This window comes from Aquila chrysaetos, chromosome 4 (assembly GCF_900496995.4).
Source record: "Aquila chrysaetos chrysaetos chromosome 4, bAquChr1.4, whole genome shotgun sequence".
In the NCBI taxonomy this organism is placed as follows: domain Eukaryota; kingdom Metazoa; phylum Chordata; class Aves; order Accipitriformes; family Accipitridae; genus Aquila; species Aquila chrysaetos.
The window spans coordinates 24,295,983-24,318,777 of record NC_044007.1 but is presented as its reverse complement, the minus strand read 5'-3'; the positions used below and the strand labels follow the sequence as shown (position 1 = coordinate 24,318,777).

General features: G+C 37.2%; 1 protein-coding gene across 10 annotated transcripts in view; it reads left to right on the top strand.

The window, feature by feature from the left end:
• VPS13B (vacuolar protein sorting 13 homolog B) overlaps positions 1 to 22,795 on the top strand; it is a 498,323-nt gene that overhangs the window by 17,417 nt on the left and 458,111 nt on the right. The window lies entirely within an intron of this gene.

Here is a 22,795-nt window from a genome sequence, read left to right as displayed (position 1 = left end):
GGATAATGCAGATAGGAGTAGTACATGGAGGAAGGCTGGTGCAACCAAATGGACAAATAGGTTAGGTGAGAAGAGATTAAAGTCACCTGATGGATGTGAAGGGGAGAGGTGGTTTTTTGGGGTAGTGGGTAGTGGTTCTGTAAGCTTTTGTACCTTTACAGGTAATTCTAAATACATACTTTAATCAGATGAGGGTAGCATGCTTATGTGAAGGATTTCATTTGTTTGCCCTGGAACACCTGACTAGCTGAGAAATCTCTCTTTTTTTTTTTTTTTTGGTGGAACCTTGTCAGGATGCTGTATTTTGGAAAGATATAATCCTGATTTTGGACACAGAGCAGTTTTCCACGTGTATGAATCTTTTGGAATCCTGCATAGCGCTGAATTTCTTGAATCTGTCATAATATTTCAGTTTTAGTAGTTTATTATTATTTTCTCCTATGCTTTGAAAATTATTATTTTTTTTTTTTCTTCAGAGCAGATTACTAGAACACAGTTATTTCATGGGTTTGTTCTAAAATAGATGTGGATATGGGGCTTGCAGTTTTCTGGATCATATTTCAGCAGAAATCAGTGCTTTGTGACATGTGTTTCTGATTTGTACTTTTTTAAAGCCTTTGGCTTTTGGGCAGACACTTTTAAATTAATCTTTCACTTCCCCCCCTTTATTTTTGTTTATTCCCTATTTTTTCTTTTTTCTTTCTTTTTTATTTCTAAGTTGGTTTTTTTTTTTTCTTTTTTAAACACTGAAAATGTGGGCTGCTTCCTTTCTACTTAGAACTCCAGTCTAGCTATAATTGTGCTTTGATATTTGGCTGTAGAAGTTGATTCCTCTTCTTTTTGTAACCTCTACACTCTTCCATGTTAGGTCTCTTCTTCCTCTGTCAGTGTTCCCAAGTTCTGTAAAATACGATTTTGTCAAACTCGTGCAATAATATCTCAGCAGCTTTTCTCAGGCTTGTGAGTATTTTGCCTTGATTCTTGTAGTCTTTCCTTCAGTTTACTTGGCTGATGGAGGTCACTCAATGCCTTCGATCTTGCTTCCAGCTTTAGCCTATTTCTTCCCACATGCTGGCATGTGTTTTGCTGTGAGGTGAATTGGACAATTTGCTTATCTTGCAGAAAAAAGAACCAGCCCCCAGAAGGTGATGAAGTTGCTTGATTTCTTTGTTCTGTGTTAGTGGGTTGAATTAGTTTGCTGGGTGAGCCGGTGAGGACCAAAGATGGCATACAGAGAAGACACCAAGTGTAGGAAAGGCTCAGCTCTGCTTAGCTGTGTTGTCTACATGCTTTCTTGTCTGATCAGTCTCATCGCACTAAATTATATATTGAGTGGTTATCAGCTGACCTGCTGAACTGAATGATAGCCAATGGAGTTGTCTTCTGGGACTAGAGGATATTCAAGACCTGGTGTCAGTCTATTGTGATGCCATGTCAATGCGCTCTGCAATTTCAGTTCAGTGTAGAGTGAAGAAGCAGACTGGGTCCATTTTCAAAACTGAGTTGGTTGAGAAATAACATGGTGAGAATTCAGAATCTCAAAATTTAGCGTTAAATCAACAAATGTTCATAAACATGTTAATAAAATTTTTCTCAATACTATCATTGTTGATGGAAAATAATTATTTTCATTTGCTGAAAATTGAAGTGTTATAAGCTTGTTGCACATGGGCTAGCATTTCTGAAAACAAGAGCTAGATATCAATCTGTGAGACTCCCTAGAACTGGAGTATATTAGGAGTAGAGATTTGTTGGCATAGAAGCTGCAAGCCATGCTGGGAGTATGTCCTGGCTGAAGTGTTTCACTATGTTTTAGTTGTGGAAACCTGCATATTGTTGAGAATATTTTATTGTTATCAAATAGGGCACAAGTAACAGTCATTTTAACCCATTTCTCTCTCTGTGTCTTTCCCCCAGAAAAATCCTCTTTTATTTTTACTTCCATAGCATTCTCTAAAATTGATTCTGGTATGTGACTGTAACTTGCCACTGGCAAGTTACGTTCCATTAAAAAAAAATTAGAAATCAAATTATGTATGCCAACAGCCAGTAAAACTGTTTGACTCCCAAATATGCACATTTCTCTTTAGTCATGCACATGAAAACTTATAAACCTATACCAAATGCCAGTGTTAACAAAATCTGTATTATTTATTTTAACCAAAAGCAGGTGTTTGTCTTTTCTGCACGGGTAATCATGTTTCTGTGCTCATCTCTGCATGAGTTCTGTCTGGCAATACAATTTCACTTTACTGAGCTGCCTCTTACACATTTCTTTGACACTTAACATCCATACATATCCTACTTTTGTTGTTATTCCCATTTTTGCCTGTGAAGTAGTTCAAAAGTTGACAGTTTAGTAGTGTTGCCCGTGTGGAGGGGAAGAGTTTTCATCTCAGAGGAAGCTGATGTTGCTGCTTTTACTCATTTAAAACTGTAGTTCCCTATTTCCTACTTTGTTGCTTTAGATTCCCTTGCTTGGAGGATTGTGGTGTTACTTAAGTAAGGAAGCAGCAGACCTACTTACCTGTTGTGCTGTATTGGTGTAGAAAGCTGGTTCTTTAGTTTGTGTGTGTGTATATATGTGTGTCTGTATCTATGCATACCAAAGACAGCTTGCCATCTAACTGTTTTTCATTTCATTATTGCTTGATGGTAAGGAGGAACAGTTGGGACAGGAAATATGAATAGCACGTAGTATGTAGGTAAACAGTTGCTTTACATAGTCATAATTTCACTGTTATTCCACTTTTTAGTAAGGTAGTGATAGCAGTGAAGAGCTGTTTTCTGACTTTTGTGGGCAGGCACTGTCATGTATGCCCAGATGAACGGTAGTCAATGTGTATTTAACTTTGTTGCTGCCTTCCCTCAAACAAACTAAAGCAGTTTTTTCTTCTGGAGTTCTTTAATGAACTGTCTTCACATGTTCTGTAACCACTAGGAAACTGCAGACCCCAGACTGAGTATTTATACTAGTACAGCTATATTCTAGAAAATTTACACTAAGATTGTGAATGTTATGGTTGTTTATAGATCAAATCAGCTGAATTTGCTGTGTGGAGAGAGAAGGGAAAGAAGATATGCAAGGGATTTCTAGGCTGCAAAATGAACTTGGAAACTGAATGTCAGGTTGAACTCTTGGCAAAGCACCAGTTAGTGCGTTGTTGAAATGTAAATAATAGTTTTGTTCTGTACCAGTTAGGATAGTATCTAGTACTTTTTTTTTTTTTTTTTTTTTCCTTTGAAATGGCTGTGCTGCTAGGGAATTGAAGGGATTATGTATAGCAAACCAACATCATAGTGAGGAAATGGATGACATAATAAGTTAAATACTGGAGTTAATGCAGTGATGACCACTGTAACTCAACTCACGTTTTAGAACTTCAGAGTACGTTGTGGGTCTCAAAGCTGTGGTGGATTTGTATATGAGTACACTAGAATTGCTTTTAGTGCAGCTTAACGTGGTATGTTTCTACTTTTAGTGCAGCTTAATGTGGTATGCTTCTAAAAAATAAAGTCGACAGGTTAGTAGGTAGAAAAAGCTATTACTACCTCCCATTAACAGTAGTGATTTGCATATGCTCATATATTTCAGATGAGATTACCTGTGTTAAATTTAAACTATTTACTGTCTCTGGGATATGTATGAGTATGAAGGGTGTGTAGCTGTCTAAGTACATGAATTTTCTAAAATCAACTCCCAGTGCTCATGTTGGAGAAAACTTTATCAAACTTACCAGTACCTCCAGAAAGTGACAGGGCTGTTGGCTGTTCAGGTCTTCTGGAAATTCACTCCTGACATAGGTCCCCTTGAAGATAAGTCTTTCGCTCTGTATCTCATGCTTTTAGTATCTTGCACTCTAAAGACTTTTAATCTCCAAAACACGTCTGCTTTGGCAGGTCCTGCATGGAGGTACAGTGGAGTTTATTCAAAATGCAATAGTTTGTTAAACTTAAGAAAACTACTAATTGGACAACTTTGGAGTTGCTTCAGAGTGACTGTTTTGAATACAATGACACATGCTTCTGAGCTTATTAACCTTTCTGTGATACTGCCTGTCACATACAGATATGTACAAGTATATCACATCAAAATTAGCAGGGAAAATATCACAACATCTTGCCAGAAATTTGTGTCTTAATACATAATGATTTTGGAAATGTGTAAGTATCTGGAGTGCCAACACTTAAAAACATGATACAAATGCTGTGTCTGTAAATTTATGTATTGGGAGAATATCTATGGAGACAGTTAAGAGGATGATACAAAAGTTCATCTATTTAAGGAACTGTGCTGTGGGATAGTCCTGGGTGGGTAACTAACTGAATCAGTCTGTGTTAGCCAGCCAGCAGACCCATTCCTCCCTGCCACAGTCCCTTTCCATCCTTATGGTGTGGACTAAGGCATTTGGAGAGCGGAAGCTGGCTTGTATGTTATTGATGAAACTGAATTTCAAATATAAGGCCAAGTTGCATTTGCTGTTACACAGCTCAGGGTTCAAACCTGCACCAGCTGCTTTCAGAACAAGGTTGCTGCACCAGAAGTCTTCACTGTTCATGGTGATGCACCAGCTGGAAAAGGTTGCTTGGTTTCTCTTTTGCTGTGGTTAATTTGGTGAATTGGTAATTGGGGGTGTTGTCATGGTATGTATTCTTGAATTTTGGAAAGGAACCCATTTGCACAGGAACAGACACAGTGATTGCTGCAATACTATTGCTACAGAATTGCATTTCAGAAGAGACCTTTGTTTTTCTTCCCAAGTTTATAGGAAAAATATCCCAATATTGGTCTTTTCAATATACTTTATTACTGAAAGTAGAAACCAGCAAAAGTATTTATTTACTTTAATTCTGCAGATGGGCAAGTAGATATAAGAGGTGGAACTCAGATACTACAACCTCGCTGATTTATATTCCAGAAAATAGGTTTACTAAGGCAAATGCAAATAGTAACATGTAAGTGGTGTATTTCTCTTTATAAAGTACAGAGAAACTGTTCTGCTGTGTAGATACAGGTGTATAGAGTAGAAAGATTAAGAGTAATCCTTGTATCTTTACTGATTTTACTTAGCTTTTTTTCTGAGCTACTTACAGCAAAGAAATGCAATGCCAATAGTCAGTGTCTTTGTTCTAAGGTATAGGGTGAAAGGATTTATATATAATTTTTGGCATAATTCCTAGAAGTCTAGGGTCAGATTCTGATTCAGCTTTCCCTGGCGTAGGCCTGGAATACCTCAATTGATTTACTTTGGAGTAATTCCAGATTTGTCCCAATCCAGCTGACATCAAATCAGGACCCTACAATCCAGCTTTGTTTCATGTAGTCGGGTGAAGAGTTTGGATTGGTATGGTTTAACAGGGAATGAGGTGAGGTAATGCATTTAAAAATATTTCCTTGGAGAGGAAGTAGTTTTTCCTCATTTGTTGATAGATTAAAGCATAGTTAAATTTGTTGGAATGTGTTTTAGCTCCTCATTATAGCAAAACCTACTATTTCAGAGTGGGCATGATTACAGATTTTGTAGTGGAAAAAACCTGTAATTTATCCACCTTTGGTAAAAGTATCTTAAAATTCCAAAAGACAAAATACTCTTAATTCTTTCAAGTACAAAGTGTGCTCTGAAATTACAGCTTGTTCCTTTTGGAAAGTGTGGCATTTTCTCTGAAAGGGTGTGATTCAATTATAATTTATTAGATACAGTTATTGAACTTAAGCAGAAAAATTCCCTTTATTCACCTAGTGCTTGTGACTTACCGTGCAATACCTGCACTTAAAGAGTGGCTCCTGCTAAATAATTTTGATGCACAAACAATATAGATTGTGTTTTATTTTGAACACTTATGGGCAGTAAACTCTGAGCGAGCTGCACTTTTTCCAAAAGAACGGATATATGTTCAGGTTTAAATGTGCACTTTCTTTTTTAAGGAAGAAATCACTGTCTTACCTTTTTACAGGCCACAGATCGCCAGGGAAATTGTACTGTGCTGCTGGCAATGCCCTGGACCATCCAGTTGCAGTTGTCTCAGTCATCCATCTTAGTTTAACTCCAACTGTTAAATAAACATGAATTTAGCTGTAAATATTTATTTCTTTCCTTCTGGAGAAAATGGAGCAAACTTGATCCTTCTATTGAGAAATGTGATTTTTTTTTTTCTTTTTCTTTCTTTTTTTCTCCTCTCCTCTCTTTGGCATGTTTGTTTAGTGGTTCTGTCTCTGACTTGCTGAGAAACCCATGTCCTGAGGCCATCACCCTGGCTTACTGAGGATCCTCACTTGGTTTCCTTTACCCAGGCACCCATCAGCTTTGGACTAGTTGGTGTCTAGCAGGGCTATCTGTCAAAATGCAAAGGTCTAAAGAGCACAGAATGCTGTAAGGTGCTGTCCTTCATTTTCAGTCTAAGTCCTTATGCATTGAACCTAGTTGGAGGATGAATAACACAAAGCTGCTTTACCCTTTTTTATTTTATATGCATGAATCATTCTTCTGGAAGATTTTGTCATGTAAAAGGCTCTATTGATTTGAGTTATTTAATTTGCAAGTATTTTCAGTTAAAGCTGAAAATGTATTTTGGTTTCATGAGATAGCAGAGTGCCTTTTTTTTTTTTCCCCCTTTTTTCTTTCCCTGTTAGCCTGTCAGCATTATTCAGCATTTCAGGTTAGCGTAGGATTCCCTGAAATGAGCTAACAGCTGCTGCAGCAGCAGTAATGTGTAATTACTTAGAATTAGGCCCAAAGCTCATTAGTCCTGATATTTTAGAATTGTGTTGATAATTAGGGACTACTTTTCAAAGAACCACAGTGGTTTTCCATGCAGTTCTGTGAGCTGAGTGGTCTCCTGATCAATGCAATTGATGCTGCTCTGCTGTCTACTGTGGGGAGCAGTTGTGTTCCAGTCCTTTGGGTGGGTGTTCTGCTCTTAGGTTTGTTTTTTATTCCCAGTGGCAAGAGAGTGTCATATTTCATGGCTTCTGGGACACTTTCTGTATGTGACTATCATCTGGATGGTGTTGTATATGTGTGTAGTTCTGCTGCCTTCTGGAAGCCTCTGCCTTCCTGCATCTCTACTGGATGCCAGGTGTTTAAGCTTTCTGCCCTGCAGTTTGTCCCTAGCAGGGCCTGATGAAGACCTGAGAAAGAGGGTGGATAAGTATGCTGCTGACTCCATACAATTCATTTAGCCTGCTCCCGATGGTCCTCTTTCCCATATGCTCCTCAGATGTGGACAGTGACGGGGTTGTGGGGTAAATGTATTGTTCTGGCAGTGGGAAGTGGCCATCTTTCCTGGAAGCTCTTCAACCCTTTTCCCAGCATGCATTTAAATATGGGCTTATTGTATGATGGGGAGAGGCTACAAGCCTCCTAGATAAAATGGTCATGGGGAGCAGGCTGCCTGCTCCAGTGCAGTCATCTGGTGTGCAGCTGAGGCTCTTAGGAGAGGAGGCCAAAGGGAACAAGCTAGATGAATTGTCCTGCCATACAGCATATGGCCTGTGGGCTATAGGTTGTTCATCCTAGATATTTGCTTACAATCATGAAGAACATTAAGTTTTTGCAGTAAAACTTTAGAAAAATACTTAACAGCATGAGAAAAATCTGCTTAAGCCACAGTGAACTCTCTAATTCTTTTTACCAGCCTTCCACAAGGAGGGAGCATCTGGTGGACAGAATAGATCAGAGTCCCAAGTGCATATGTTAGTGGTTTCATTGTCATCAACAGACATTACATTTTTGTTGATTTATTTTGTGCAACGAATAAAACTTCATTTCCTGCTCTGTTAAGGATGTTCTACTTTGCTTGACTTGTACAAAAATGAGCTATGGTTGTATCCATATAAAAGTTGAAAGCAATTGGGTGGCATGGAGTTAACAGTGGACATCTTTTTTTATCTACTTATGCGTATACAACAGTTCTTTTCATCTGAAACCTTCTGGTTGTTGATGATGCTAAATCTTCTGCAGTTAACTTTCCCTCCTAAAGACTCTTATCTAAAGGTCAAGATACTCTCATCCTTTCATCGTTTATTACATATCTAGGAGTATTCCACTCATAAATGTGGCTTATAAAACTGTGGTTTATTACTCATATACTGATTGTTTAAGCACTTCTGTTCTCAGTAAAGTAAACCCAAGTGAACTGTGCATATAGTTGTTGGAAAAGCTGAGATTCACTTCTATCAGTGTCTGTATGACCCAAATTAACTTGAAAAAAGAGCATGCTATAGCTGCTCAGTCAGTTTACTTTTGGCATTTTTGATGAAAACATAATTTCTGCAAAATTATGTTTTCTTTCTAGTGAAATGCCAATGTTTTTAGCCTTTCTTTCTCTTTTGTCTTGGAAAAAAAAAAGGAACAAGATACTGAGTTTGGATGAACACAGAGCAGTATTTTCCTGCTTGTCAAAGCAGGACCCTCACATTTTTGGGACTGTTCAGTATTGAGTTGTATCTAATTAAACTGCTGCTTTTTTGTGTGTGACTTGTAGCTTGGATGTCTCGTTCTCCATTCTGGACTGTGTTTCTGGCTGTGATTCCTCAGAAGCATTGCCGTTGGCTTCTTCGCTGAAGTGCCTAATAAGGTACAGGAGTCCTGTGGCTACAGTGCACCACCAGGGAGATGTTCTTTTGGAGAGCTGGACACACCCAGAGCTAGTGTGTCTCATGGCCACATTTCACTTCAGGTGGATGGTTTTTTGGTGTGTGAAAACAGCAGAATATTTTGATCACACAAAATAAAGTTGTGTTGCTTTCAGGAATGTTGGAAAACTTTATTTGAAACAGAAATACCAAAATACAGTTTTTCAGAAATCTGAAAGTAAACTTTGGTGCTTCCAATGAAATGATTTTTCTCCCACCAGTTTTCATCTTGATCTAGTACTAAAAGCAGCTATCAAGGTAATGAGACCACAGGAGCCTGACTGCAGTGAATTGGCCAGTGTTTTAGTATTTGGTGAGGAATGGACTTGTTTCAGTATTGCTGGCTGATGAGCGTTCATCTTCCCTTTGGCCATGCTGGACCTGGCTAGAGGTTGATGATTCTGGCCCACAGATTCTTAGTTTGGGGTGCAATTATATGATTCTGACTCTATTTGAGTGTAAACTACAGCTAATTTGAAACTAATGCTTTGTGTCTTAATCCATTGTTAAACCAATCTGATGATTATACTAATACCAAGATCCTATCCAGTCCTTGGCACCAGTGGCACTGATACAAGTCCTGTGTGTGTTGCTTGCTCATAGAAGATGAATCCCAGCTCTTGAAGTAATTTTTTATGATCTGCTGACACTGGTATTTCATGATTTCTGATTTAGTAGGCTTCTGAGCTCTCCTGAGCAGAGAGCAATCTGATGCACTCCTTTCTCATCTTTTGTGGAGAAGAACTGGGAGGCAGTTTGCTGGTTCCAGAACAAAGGATGGGTAGCGCCACAAGGAGTGAGAAAGCTGTGGAGATTGCTGCTAACAGTTCTGAAGAGATCCCTTGCCTGTGAGATACCACTGTAACATGAAGGAAGTGTGGTCTGGTAGGACTGAGCTTTTATGAGTGGTGGTGCCTTTCCTCTTTAAACTTTGTCCTGTCCTGCTCTGCTTGAAGACAGACAGCAGCACCACACACATTGTGTTCCTTTCCCCCCTACTCCCTTGTTTTAAGTACTCCCCCGCCACACCTGCCCCCCATGTTTTTGACTTTTGCTCATTTTTTGATGCCTGACCTGTGAGTTTTGCCCATCTAAAATGTCTGGTGTATGAAACTTCACATTTTATGAATACATAATATTCTTGGATATCTGTATCTGGTTCAAAATCTTAATAGTGATGATACTTGGTGTCTTTAATGTGTAGCATGTTTGTATTTTATACTATTGTTTTTTCATTTGAAGAAACACATTTTAGACTTATATATAATAATATATATAATAATCTTGTGTAGGCAGAAAGCAAGAACATATTTAAGTGGAGTGTTCTGCTATTTTCAGTGTTTATCTCTGCCTCTAGGGAGACACGTAGCGCTTTCTTAAGCGATTTCATAAAAGTAACCTTATGAATACATTCAGGTTATAATAGCATAAAAGCTTCCTTTGTACATAATGATTTTTTTTTTTCATTATTGAACACTGTTATGATGAATTTAAATATCATATGATCCTGTCAACTGTGCTGGCTTGATATAACTTCTTGCAAAAATCAGTATCTTCTTGGTATTTATTTCTGTTCTTGAATATAAATTCATGTGTTCTGTCATGTTTACTCTTGTTATTGAATAAGAAATGGTTTTGTTCATGCAGGGTTATCCTCTTCTCTCTGCAATTTAAGAAACAGAAGTACTCTTAAATATACATTCTGCCTTTGCTCTTGTTTTGGTTCTCTATAACGTGTGGCCTGTTCAAAAAGAAACAGGAGCTTAATCTGTGTCCTGTTCTGCTTCTGAAAGGCACCGTATATGTAAAAGCAAATACTTGAAATCAAGAAGCACTGTACTTCAGTATATACTGATTAATCAGTAATGATTCTAAATGAACAACAGATGAGTCTTGCATGGTGTGGAGATTTCTTTTATTTGTGCCTGCACTATAGTTTCAAATCTTGTTTCAGAAATGGTAGGAGGGCAGGCAGGAAGATGGGAAATGGAGAACAGGGATGCTTATTGACATCCAGGTCAGCCCACACATGTAAGAGTTTGGTAGGTTTCAACATTTTCAGAATGATTCTTAAGCTTTACTGCCTGAGATCTCGTATGTTTCAGCTTTCTACTTATCATTTACTTCAGATCACCACTTGCTGTGCTACTTGCTACTCTGTAAGATGCTGTTCTCCACTTGAGCTATTTTCTGTCGCCTGAGCTTATGCTTTGCCTTTCTGAACTTCACTTCCTTGCTCTACCCACCTCTCTCGCTTAACAAACCCATAATGCTTCAATTGCTACTTAATTTTGAGTGTTAATATAGACTTATTGGAGTTATTGCATAATTTATTTTGCCTTAAAGGAGTGCGAGACCTGAGTTTTGGAAAGAGTTAATGTATTTTGTAGACAAGTAGCATATAAGCATGTTCCCCATCAGAAAGCCAGGCCTCAGAAGCTTGTCCTGCAGTCCTGTACTAGTTTCCATAAATATTTGTTTGATTCAGAATCCTGATCTAAACTAGGCTGAAAATTAGAATAGCAACTAATTAGAAGACAAAGGTAGTTTTTATCAGTTTACAGTATTGCGAAAAAATACTGTAAACAATTTATTTCTTAAAGATTAATGAGTCTTAAAGATTAACAAGTGCCTATCTGACAAAACCAGTTATACAGTACTGTGTTTTTGAGTTTAAATTTATACAATAAAAAAAAATCAGATTTGGATTCCATTAGAATAGCTCAATCCCTTTAATAGATTATTTGGATGAATCTCATAATTTAATGAATCAAACACTTGAACAATTTCTTCTGGGAGTTTCAAAGTATTTTCATTTGGCTTGGTAAGCAGAGGTGGTGTGCATAGAATTTTCTGATGTAGGGGTTTTTTTTTCCTGACAGTAAAAATGCAAATAGTAGTAGTCTTTATTACACTTCTGTTTATAGAGCCGTTTATAAACTCTCCCTTGATAAAATTTTTAATGAAAACCAGTTTATTTTAGGAAAAATTGCCTTTTCTTCATCCTCTTGGGAATGCTACCCTTGTCCTGTTTTTCTATTTGTTCTTTTGGGAACTTTCATTTCTAAAAAAGTTATTCCATGAAGTGTTTAAATACTTGATGTTTTGCCCAAAACTTCTTATATATAATTCTATGATTCTATAAAACTACTTACATATTTTCACTAGAATGTTAAATATTTAAGACTGAAGTAAATTCATCACTGGAATGTCATGCCTCTTCTTATGATCCATTTTCTTAATTGTGTCATTGCTTTTCCAGTCTCTTAATTAAAATCATCCGTTTCATGGGAACATAGTTATATACTTCATTTAACATGTTACAGAACAGTGATATGTAATATGCATTTAAATATAAATTTAAATTACAATAACAATGTAAAATGCAAACACTTTCCTACACCATTATCTTTTTTTGCTATAGTCTGAGACTTGGAGAAAAAATTTATTGGCAGTAATGTAGCTTGTGATTTGGCAGAAAGAGGGTTCACAGTGTGGTTTTGGGTGTGTGGTTTTTTTTCTTTTTTTTTTTTTTTGTGTGTGAGGCTGCAGATAATATGTTTCCACGTGTCGTGAGTTACATTGTCTGCTCAGTAAATCAGTTCTTTTGCTCCCTTGAAACAGCAGCTGTGACAAACTTCTAGCAGCATGTAAGTTGTTGGAAAAAGTCCCTAATAAAACTGGTAAGTTAACCAAACTTCAAACTAGTCTCTAGTACATGTACACATTCAGAGATGATACTCACTGGGGCTTAGTCTCTATTATATTGAAACTAGCTGCCTGTTGGTGTTTGCTGTGTAGATAGCTAATTTTCTTTCTTGCTTGGGCCAAGCACTGACTGTGTAGGTTATGCAGATGGCTTCTTGTTGCTACAGGGTGTAGCGTTTAAGGTGCTGTGGGAGATCTACTTGAGGACAGCAGTGTTGCTGCTTCACTGCCCTTATGGTAGCTGCTGCTAAGTCTGCAAAACCCCCAGCTCCCAAGGTCGGCCATCTCATCCTTTGCCGTCCACAGCCCTTCCCTCACCTCGTGTGTGGCCCAGCAGGTTCCCTGGTTGTCAAAACTTATGTGTAGTTCAGTAGCTTTACCCAGTGTGTTTCATTGCTGCAACATGTATTGCTCTTAATTAATGCAGTTCTGAAACCAATAGTTTGGTTGCCCAAAGATTAATTTGAAAATATTTAGCCATTCTAATTTCCTACTTAGCAGTGGCATCTGCACAAAATGCCATGCGAGTAGCAGGTAGTTTCATGATTCTCTGGAGGGCATGGTTTGCTACAGCTGGTTTTGCTGTACTCTTATTCAATGAAATGTTTTACTGAATATCTCATAACAAGCTGCTGTTACACAGTCATGGTGGTATTTTGTAATATACCTACAATAATCCACCTGCATGGATTTTAGCAAAAGGTTTAATGAATTGAGTCTTCCCCCGCTGCTGGCTTCCTCCTACCTCCCCACCCTGAATTGGAGAATGTCCCAAACTCTGTGTGTAAGGTAATACTGGGGCAAAGTAACTCAGAAACTCAGGCTACTTCCACCTGAGAAAAACAGCTTCTTCCTCCAGAAGGGGTAGGGGGAAGGGAAAGACCAACCTTGCTAGGTATGTAGAGTTAAGAAACGTGCCTTTCATTGCTTATCTGAAATGCTTGAACACAGTATCTTTATTCTAATTATATTGTCGTCTTACATGGTCCTGTTTTACGTCAGGAACAACTGGATGTATCTGAGGTGCATACTGGCACCTAGTTTCTGAATATTGTGCCGTGGGATATTCAGATGGTTTAAAAGGTAGTCATCTAAACAACTGTACGTTAGTATGGGAAAAAAACCTGTTTCCAATAACTTTTTTATAGATCTTGCAGTATTTAATATACATCTAGTAATAGCTGTGTATGTAATTGTCTCTATATGATCAAAATCAATTATTGGACATACTTTTACATTCAGATGCCAAATTAAAATTTACTGTCAAATGTGAGTGAGGTTTCTTTTTCCATTTAATAATGCTGGTACTAAGATTTACCGCTCTGTGTGTAGTTCAACTTAGTATGTTGTAGTTGATTGAAGTATTGCTGTGAGATGCTTATGGGAATTTTTTCATGCTAGTTAGTTTGGCTGTTGTTCAGCTAGCTGTTTTCATAACTTCTTCCAAAATATTTTGGTAAACTTACAGATCTCACATATAATAAGCCATTTAGTAAATTTTAGTCCCTTTAAAATCTTGCAGGGAGACAATCACGCATTTGAGTTTTATGTAGCAAAAGAGATATCTCTGAAAGAATAAGGGCAATGTCTACTACTGGTTTTTGTTTTTTTTTTTTCTTGGATTAAGCCAGGTGACTGGCCATGCTGCGACTCACACTCTTTGGTGAAAGTTGTATTTCTTGTGTATTAAAGATGCTGGTTTTAAGGAGCATTTTGTTTTTTTGTTTCTACCACTCTGCTTTCTCGTTCCGATTGTCTTTTGTCATCTTTGTCGTACTGTCCCACCTCCATTTCTGATCGTCTACTAGTCTGTCCTTTTTGGCACTATTCAGTAGTCAGTATTGGAGTAAGTAATTGTTGAAGCAGCTTTCTACCATCTTGGATGAATAGGCTTTTAAGACTAACAGGAGCTTTTAGATTATCTAATCTGATTTTCTCATAAGAAGGTGTCTATAAATTGAACTAATTTTCCTTGATCTTTAGGGCTACGATAAATCAGGTTTCTTCCTTGGGCTAACATATGGCACCCAAAAAATTAGTTTGGTACCTGAAAGTTTTTCTTGGGTAGACTTATGAAGGATTTTTTTTTTTTTTTTTAAACTTGATCAGGATGTTTTCAGGGCTAGCAACCCTAGGAAATTGCACATTTCTGGCCTTGTTACTGCGCACTTGGAAGTACAAGAGAAAACTTCAACTTGGTGATATAATGATTCTCTCTGATGTATATACCGCCACATGGCTGGTGCTCTCCCAGGTGCATGTTCTGGGCTAATGGCGCTTGCAGCAGGGGTACATGAGACTCTAGGGTGGAAGGCAGAAATAAAGAGTACATTCTTTCCTTTCCCTCATGACATTAGGAAGAGGAGGAGGATTTAATGTTCAGAACTTGTTACAGAGGTTGGGACCCTGTAATTTGACAAATTTAACAGTAGTAAACATAGGAAAGGACTCAACTGGACTAGTGGTCTGTGGCTGGCGCATACTTTCTTTATGAAATATTTGGCAAAATGAGCTATGTTATCTTTTGGTTGCATGAATATGGGTGGATGGATGGACTTAAGCATAGTGGAGTGTATTAAGCCAAGTGTAACATTTGCATAGGAGCAGTGAGAGAGAGAGGATAAAAGGGGTGGGGACCAGAAAAGAAGTGCCAAGTATGCTGGTGCTTCTTGAGTCCTTTGGGATGTGATGTGCGCCATGTATTTCTGCATACTTGTTTCCTTAGCACTGTGTGGAACATATGCAATTTTTATACTGGATAAGCAGCTCTTGTGTTTTTTTTTGTTTAATTCAACTGAAAAGCCCTGCTACTTTTCAGCACTTGCTCTTCCGTTCCTGCAGTTTTCTGTCCTTCATGCTGCTGATGCAGCAGTCAGCAAAAAATCCTTTTGGAGGCTCTCTGTGGTGCTTTTGAAGACTTTTGAAGTTGAGGTTAGAGCAGCTTAAAATATTTTTGTGAGGATTTAATCTTGTTCAAAAAACCTACAACATACAGGTGCATAAGAGAAATCTTCCTGTCATCTTTGGCCATTTGGCCTTTGGGATAGAACCCAAAGCTACTGTGAAGAGTTACTCTATATTGTTGCTTTTTGCAGCTGTAAATCAGAATTGATAAGGAAAGAGTAATAAGGTGCAGTACCCTGAAACTTGGTAATTCCCAGCCTTTTTTATGTGTGATTCTTCAGTAGCATTGAAGTGCTTTCCTGCTTATAGGAATGTGTAAATAATCAAAATGGTCACTGTCCATTAAGTATCTTGATGCAACCCCTTGAAAAATCAGTGCTGTGCACCTTATTTAAACATACCAATGAGAGGTAACAAATATTATTTCATCAGTGATTTACATTAATCAAAGCTCACTGAAAGTGAAAAGCTAGTGTCTCAGTATTTTGACTCATCTTTAGCGCCTAATTACAGTGCAAAGCTTTTATTCTAAAACAAATCCCAGTTGGCCCTATAATGTAGAAACAAGAGAAATGTGTTTAGAGTCTTCTCCTATCTCACGTCATGCCTGTTAGTTTTTGAGACATTTAGTTTTTGATATGTTTGGAGCTTAAGAAGTCTTCAGTCTGATATCAGAAAACTGTAATATTCCAAATACATGTAAGTAACTATTTTGGTTGTGATCGACCTAAAATGTAGTGGTGAGGATGGTTTGCATTTTAAAAGAAAAATCTAAGCCTCTGCTTGGTTTTCTAAACCTAGTATATTCTTGTGTAATAAATAAGTATGGTTAAATTGTATATTTTTAGCACTGTTTTATAGACTAAAAGAAGTCTATAATGTCTATACATTCTAAAAACCTGATCAGGCAGGGAAATGTTTCACATTGAAGTGTAAACCCAAGTCAGGGGGAAAAAAACAAACCAGCCAAAGATTTTTAATTTATAGGGGTACTTACGAATAGTTATAGATGTTCGTTACAAAAGTAACAGACAAAAAATATTCTCCCTGACTTACAACATATACCACATGCAAAGCTTTTGATTAAATGCAAGGATATTTTTCTAGTAAAATACAAAATTGTGAATACCACAGATGAATATCACTTATTTGATAATTCTCACGGAAAACATTTTCATACACTGTTTTGCAAAGCCAAGTACAGGAACACAGATTACTCATTGAAAATGTTGTGCTGTGTTCAGGCCATCTGTGGTGTGTGTTTTTGTTTTTTTTTTTTGTTTGTTTGTTTGGGTTTTTTTTCCCCTTAAATGTATTTTGCAGACTGAATCTAGGGGAAAAACTGCACAGTATGAGTTCTGTCCATGCAGATATGTATGGGACTCTTTTGTTTGTGGAAGTAGTTGTAAAGTAATGTCTTAATAGGTAATGGTATTAGATATCTGACACTTTAAGCAAAAATTTATAAATATATACTATATGTATACATACACAAACTCATAATATACATAAATACATATCAGTTCAGCTATAAGTATATCCACATATATGTGTGTGTATATTAATCTGTTTTTTATATACTACACTGATGAACATTGCCAAAATACTTTCATGAAGTAATCTTTCTTGGGAAGTAATTAAAGACTGTGATATAGCACATTTGCACATAGGAGCAGAGGGTATGTGATGGGCAAGCGTGCATATAATGTGATTATAATCCAGGCACAAAAGAAGAGCAGAGGTGGAAGCATCCTTGGGTTTTGAGATGTTACACGTGACATGTTAACTTTTAGTTGGAAATGACATTTTAGTAAGCTGCATCTGTATGTCTAGAAGTATTCATAACTTATTTGTAGATAAGTTTGGCATTGACGCTTGTGATGTAAAAATTTATAAGGAGTTTAGATGATAGCACTGTGACTAGTGTTATTTTTGTCAGCTAGAGTTTTTATGAAAATAAAAGGATATATACATTTTATTACTTTCCAATATTCTGTATCGTGATTTGGCATGAAGTTTTGGCTTCATAATATAGGTGCTCTTTGTTCTTAATCTATACTGTTACTACTTTATTTTTCAGAGAACTACTAAAACCCACAGGTTATCTATCTCCAGTATTGCCTCTCTTATTTTTTTTTTTAACCATTGCATTGAAACTGCAACTTTTTAATCGTATTTTAAATTGATTTTTATATTGCTTTTTATATTTAAACTATATTTGTTCATCCTAATGCTTGTAGAGTATGGGATAGTTTAAAAAAAGACTGCGTGTGGACAGAAAAAGGCTGTTCATAATTTGGCACAAATGCTTGCCTTCATGTAAGTGTGCCTATGTGCTTCCACAAAGGGAGCAGGATTAGGGTGAAGTTCTAACTGCGGGTTCATGTTTATAAAAACACACAGAAAGTCACAATATAGGAAACACAGTTCAGTATTTCTAAAAGATGGATATTTAGATAACATAGTCATACAATGATAAGAGACTCATATCAATATGATGCACTGCCACAATCATGTCTTGTGGTAACTTTCTTGATATGTACTGTATTGTCTATTTGTATTACAGCTTATAAACTGATTTTGAGGCTCACGTAGACATAAAAGGACTATTTAAGCACTCGACACTTCAGTATTTGTTCAGTATGAAGTAGAGGTGTGTGGTTATTTGCATCCTGGCTTCTTGACCAGGAAATTTGGAAATAATGATGTGCCATCCTGTTAGCTATATGAATGCTAGACGCATTTTTTTTTTTTCTTATCAAGTATAAAACAAATACTTAAGCTCTTTGTGCAATGAATCACAAACTTGTGTTCCTCCCCCAACAGTAAATCTCAAAAGAGCAGCTCTCAGAGTAAGTTGACCATGCTTATTCAAGATTTCAGAAAAAAACATTGCTCAAACTGACACGTTTTAAAGCTTTATATTTCCAGAGCACTTTAACAATATGTATGTATCAATACTTTACGTTGAACAAACATAGTTTTTAAAATTTTATTTGTTTATTATTTTAATGGTATATAGGACTTACCAGAAGTGATAGTTGTGGTGTCCAACTTTGTAGGCACAAGTATGATATAGCTCAACCTATTCTGTGAGATGTGGGGTGAATATTTGGTCCACAGGCTGTTTGAGGGGGAAGGAGGGGAAAGACAGTAGTGAGGAGACCTGCCTGGAAAGCATAAGTGGAGGGTGTCTGTGGTGGATTCAGGAGTGGATGGACTATGGTCTGTGCCACAGGAGGGTGCTAAAACATGAACCTGATCCCTGGGTGATTGCCATGGGTGGACAATCCTGGCTTGTCTTAGTCCTTAAGTTTTTGTTATTACTTAAAATTCACATCAAGACTTTTTTTGTAAAGTGAGGGATTTGCCTTCTGAATAATGGAATTATCTGTTGCAACTGCTCTTCAGGACTGCAGATGAAAAGCATCAGTCAAGGAAAGCTCTCTTTTCATTTGGTGTGAATGCAGTTGCACTTAAATGAATTTATAGTATTGTGGGTAATATGCTTTAAGTTAGCTTTTGAAGAAGCTAAAACTATCCACCATCCCAACAAATACATACCATGTAAAATGAGAAATGTTAGAGAAACGTGAATGAGTTGATGATGTAACAGTGTGTAACCTGTGATTACTCATGTCAAATTTATAAAACACATTTCTTAATGTAAATGAATTGATAAACCTGATGAATTATAAATTTAAGAGAATATCTTTGTGAGTTTAGCTTTAAATATATTCCTTGGCCTGTGTTATTCAGTAGTTTTGTTACAGATGATGTTCCATGTTTTGATTTGAAACAAGATACATTATTTTCTTCTTCCACACTAAATCCTCCCTGAGCTTTCCTGCTTGGCATTATATGAGATTAGAGGATGTTTCCAGGCTTTTAACTTTCCCACATACATATTTTTTTCCCCAAGTTCTTTTGAATCTTATTTCTCCATCCTGCTGTCCAACTTTTAATATCTTACTTTTGCATGTGGCTGGAGTGCGCAGTTGAGCAAAAACAGTAACAGTCCTGTCCCCACAGTTCTGTTCAGAATATTTATATGTTTTGTTCCCTTGGGCACTCAACTTCATTTTTTGCTGACACTCACTTTCCTCCCTCATTTTAAACCTGTACTCATTCTTTCTTTGCAAATTAGACCAGGAATAAAAGAAAAATTATTTTCCATTCAGAATGATTGGCACAAATTTGGGAGAAGGGATTTTGCCCTTGTTTTGGTTTCTTTTTTTTAATATAAAATTCCTTCTAATTAGCTTGTACTGAGGAAGGTGTATTTATTTGAAGAATTCTGAATGTCAAAATTTGTGTAAAGAAGGAAGTGGCATGCACATGGTGGTCACTAGAAAGAACAAAAAATGTTGGATCCTGATAAAAAGTCCCTACTGCTTGAGAGGAGGCACGTTGTATTTTAAATTAACCAGTGTGATAAAAATTTACATGTTATGTTATAATTACAGAGGTCTTTTGTAAAACTTCACAACAGTTACAATGTAGTGTTGACAGCTACACTTCTTTCAATGTATAGCATTCTGGTGGTTTTGTGTGATAGATCGCTGACTGTTCTAGAAGATAAATTATTGTTTGTTTAGGTTTAAGCTAATGTTTCAAAAGCTTTCTTATTTAAAAAGCGGTGCATTATAAATAGCAAAAAATTCCTTGAAATAGTGTACACATCACTGACAATTGCAAAAGAAATGACTGATTGTAAGTAAAAACTCCTTAATGTACATGTTTTAAGTTGCACCTATGTGTACTTTTTTATATTGATTAACCAGGAAGTTTTTGCAGCCATTCAGCCAGCTTTGTAGTTTAGTCCATTAGTTTTGTTAACTAATGTTATTTAGATAAGATGTAATTGATAAATTACATTTGGTGAAAATCTGTTCTTCCCCACAGTGGTGTCTGAAGTTAATTTAGAAAGAATAAAAATAAAATACAAAATTTAAAGCAAGCTGTTTCAGTAGGGCTATTAATGTGAATTGAAAATTTAAACACAAGCATTTTGATAAAATTATCATCTTGTTTTTATGAAAGTTTTGCTTGAAACCACTAAATAGCTGAAGGTAACTGGAACCCTCCACTAACTTGGCTTCTGTGCTTCGAATTTGATCAGCTGAGAAGTTAGAAAACTATCTAAATTAGGACAAGTGATGTTTCAGCCAGGCATATGGAAGTCTCTAAAATTTGACATACAATTATAGTCACCCAATAGATTTTAATTTGTTAAAGCTAGTTGAATATCATTCATATATAGCATTAAAAATAGTTACACAGTATTACATGTAAGTGCATAGGATGCACAAAAAGTGTACTGTATGAGAATAACTATTGGAAATAAGTTAGGAAATGAAATTTTGTTTTAACATAGCACTAGAAAGCCATTAGTATTCTTTTTGTGAAGATTGTGCTTAGTTCTTAAAAAGGGGAAGTATTTTTTACTAGTGTCATGTTGATGTTCCAATCTCCTGCTATAGATTATATTGTATGCTGAGATCTTACTTTAATGAAGTTCCCCAAGCTTTTGAATATGCAGAATGCAGTAAAAACTGCAGAGAGTTTCAGTATTGCTGAGCCTGTGGCTGAGAAATCTCTTTCCTACTTGAACCTCCCTGTACTGACAAAAATATCCTGAAAAGTACCATTTCCAGCTCAGAAAGAATTCCCCTGGTGCGTGTTCTGTGGAGAATGGCCACAAGCTCAATTTGGCTTGGACCTGTCTTAAACAGTAACTGAGGAAGAAAGGGCTGCTAGGCTAAAATCTGACCCCAGTGCTTTTCAGTTGTGTTGGTTTTTAAGCTTGATATCTTAAAAAAACCAGATGTGCATGATTTTGTCATTCAGTCTTCCCTTCTCTTCTTTTGCACCGCTCCATTAAATTTTGAACCTATTGAGTAGTTTCAAACAATTTTGCTGGAGAATTAGTTGCTTTAAGGATAATAACCTATAAATTTGTGAAAATCAGTGGCAGCTGAGGAGACCCTGGTGGGTATACTTCTCCTTCTGACATTGGCATGTATAATCAATTGCCATTTCATTACCTCCTCTTTTTCTACCCCTAGCAGCTGCCAAAAGCCAAATGCTGCCCAAATGATGCTCAGCAAGGAAAAGAGCTCTGTTGGATAGCAGATTCTCCAGGCAAAGCTTTGTGCCTCAGGCCTTTCTCTGTCATGTGTCAGAGGTTTGTTGTGATGTTAGAAATTTGAGAGTTGGGGATTACTCAATTTGCTGGGGCCCTGCTGTAGGTGTGCTGCTCAATAGTGTTTGGGATTAGGAGAAAATTTGGTCTGGACAGTATTCTACCTTCCTCTGAAGGAAATGGGTGGCAAGGTTATGTTGTAATAAAAATTATTACTACATCCTTGGCAGGTGCTTGGTGGAGGGAATTCTTGCACGTGGGGTCTGGCTTTCTAATAAACTGCAGTAGTAAATCTGTTAGGGGAAAGTACCCCCTAAAGAAAGTGCAAAATGGAGCTGCAACTACAACCCACTAGGACTGTGGGGGGAACAAGTACCCTTAATAATCTGCCACTGCAAAGTGATGTTTTGGTGAGGAGTCTGGTGCCAGTTGAAATAGGGTTGGGGACTAGTGCTAGCCCTCTAGCAGGTGGAACAGATTACAATAGGAAGTGACCTGCATGGGCCAAGTTTTTGCTAATGGTTCCCAGATGTTCAATGAATCAGTGATGTGATCAAGCCATGCTCACGATGGTATTTCAGTCTTTCTGCAGTGTTCAGGACACCATACTTGATAAGTGCTAGAGAAATAGCGCTCGGCTATTCTTAATTAATATTTCAAGTGACCTGTAACAAGGATCAGAGTATGTTCAGTCTTTGGTACACTGTCTTCCAAAATAGCACACACAAAACTGTAAACTGGCTTGTATACCGTTATCGTACGCAGAAGAAATGCAGTGGTGTTGTGGTGCTGACCAGTTCAGTGGCTGGACGTGTCTGCAGGTGAGGTGGTCCTGTAACAGCCCCTGAATTGTGCATTAGGCTGGATGACAGCAAAACAGTCAAACTGTTCTGGGGTTTTCATGTACAGAGATAAACTGTTTCAACTTGAAATATATTTCCTGTTTTATTCAGACTTAATTTTCAAGAGAATTTTTTTAAATAGATATCAGTTCTTTTAACGCTCTTCATTTTATTAGATGTGACTGTTTCTGAACACAAGTTGGAAAAGAGAATAAAAATGTTGTAGGTCACTTCTCATTTCTTTTCTTCTCATGTTTGCAGTCTCTTCTCCTGAGTGTGTTTCCTGTCACTCTTTCCTCCCAGTCCATCAGGCTAAACTGTTTCAGCCACTCTTCCTTCTCAGTTCCAGACACAGAGAATGTGTGGGACAGAAGGACCCTTCTTAGCCCACACCCATCCTATATCAAGGATGCCCCACATCATTTTTGCTGAAGGAGCTCACCTAGCACTAGCCTTTCTGCTACTTCTCTCCTCCTGACTCTTCCTTTCAGGCCACCCTGGTGTGAGAATTACTGAGTTAGTTCTGTGCACTGTGAGTTTTGTGGAACAAACATTTAGGAA